General features: G+C 56.9%; 1 pseudogene; it reads right to left on the bottom strand.

Moving 5' to 3' along the window:
- LOC119588148 overlaps positions 1-1,276 on the bottom strand; it is a 19,090-nt pseudogene extending 17,814 nt beyond the window's left edge.
- Between the last annotated feature and the right edge of the window lie 549 nt (positions 1,277-1,825).

The raw sequence follows: 1,825 nt of genomic DNA, 5'->3' as shown, positions 1-1,825 counted from the left end.
TACTTACGTGTACTTATCCCTCTTCTCAACAACGTAGTGAGTGATGGGAGAGCCGCCATCGTCAATGGGTTCGGTCCACTTGATGTCGATGCGCGTGGCGTCCCAGTCCGTGGCCTGAGGAGCTCCGGGCCTGCCAGGAACAGTGAAGGGGTCCTTGGCCGTGATGGGCGAGAGCGTCACCAGCGGTTCGGATTCGCCCTCCTTGTTGAAAGGGCCTTCACGCGGAACTCGTACTCGTGTCCGGAGTGAGGTCAGTCACCTCCATCTCGGGGTTGCTGGACTTGCCCACTGGCAGCCACAAGCCCATGTCGGGATCGAACTTCTCGACGATGTAGCCCTCGACAGGCACGCCGCCGTCGTCCTTGGGTGGCTTCCAGTTGAGCTTGCATCCTTCCTTGTGGATGCCGGACACCTCAAGAGGTCCTTCGGGCTTGCCAGGCTTGGAAATGACGGTGATGCTGACTTCGGCCTCGTCGCGGCCGTGCTGGTTAGTGGCCACGATCTTGTACACGCCAGAGTGCTTGCGGAGAGGCTCACGTTGATGTATTTGGTGTTGTAAGGAACGTTCTTGATGGAGATGGTGTTGGTCTCCTTGACAGACTTCTTACCAAGGAAACCATTCGGTCTCAGGAACGGGCTCACCAATCACCTTCACGTCGATGAGGATGGGCTCTCCCTCGCGAACCGTCAGATCGCGGAGGTTGCGGCGGTCGATCTTAGGAGCCACTGTTGGGAAAGGAATCATTAGAAAGGGTCTGGTTTAAGAATTTCACTGGCTAATGTATTCACATATCCGATATTTCTGAAATTACCTCAACGATAGAGAAAGAAATAATAGGAAGAGTCTGCAATACTTACACTTCCTAGGCTTGCAAGTAACGGGCTTGCTAGGCTCAGATGGATCTGAAGGCCAGCTCATTGACGGCTCGGACGCGGAACTCGTAGGTCTCGCCCTCGTCCAGGTTGTTGACACGGCCCTTAGGCTCCTGACCCCTGACCTCGGCCGCCTTGATCCACTTGCCGGAAGCCTCGTCGCGCTTCTCGATAATGTAGCCCGTGATGGGGGCGCCGTTGTCCTTGGCCGGCTTGGTCCACTTGAGCTCGACGAAGTCCTTGTCCCAGTCGGTGGGTCAGGCTTGCCTGGGGGATCTGGGGGATCGAAGGGGTTCTTGGCGATGATGGTGTCCAAGCCTCCAGAGGCTCAGACTCCCCTCGCTGTTGATGGCCGACACGCGGAACTGTACTCGTGGTTTGGCTCCAGGTTTCTCGACCCCATGTTGGGCTCGCGGGACCTGCCTGCTGGGACCCAGCGGCCGGTCTCGGTGTCCAGCTTCTCTACGAAAGTACTGCTCAATGGGGGCACCGCCATCGTCCAGAGGCTCCTTCCACCTGAGTGTGCATCCCTCCTTGTGGACGTCGGACACCTTGAGTGGTCCCTCTGGCTTGCCGGGCTTGTCTGTGTAGGCAAAGACAGATTTCAATTAAAATATTATTGGTATTGCAGCAGCTGGTAAATCATATATTCCGTGTCAGGACAAAACAATCACCCTGAAGCAAGAAAACCTTACCAAGAACGATGACTTCAATGGTGACCTCGTCCTTGCCGGCTGTGTTCTCAGCCTTTATGACGAAGGTGCCGTTGTGGGCGCGAGTGCAAGACGGGATGACCAGCTTGGTGCGGTGGTCTCCTCGTCGATCTTGATGCCGTCCTTGTCGCCCTCCTGGCGGGCCTTGTTGATGAACCACGTCTTCTGGGGACGGGGCCCCCGGTCACGGGGCGTCGAACTTTATCATTGGGGGCGCGCAGCGGGGTTCAGGTTAGCGG

Source organism: Penaeus monodon, chromosome 23, assembly GCF_015228065.2.
Source record: "Penaeus monodon isolate SGIC_2016 chromosome 23, NSTDA_Pmon_1, whole genome shotgun sequence".
NCBI classification, from domain to species: Eukaryota; Metazoa; Arthropoda; class Malacostraca; order Decapoda; family Penaeidae; genus Penaeus; species Penaeus monodon.
This window is presented reverse-complemented; position numbering and strand designations above follow the sequence as displayed.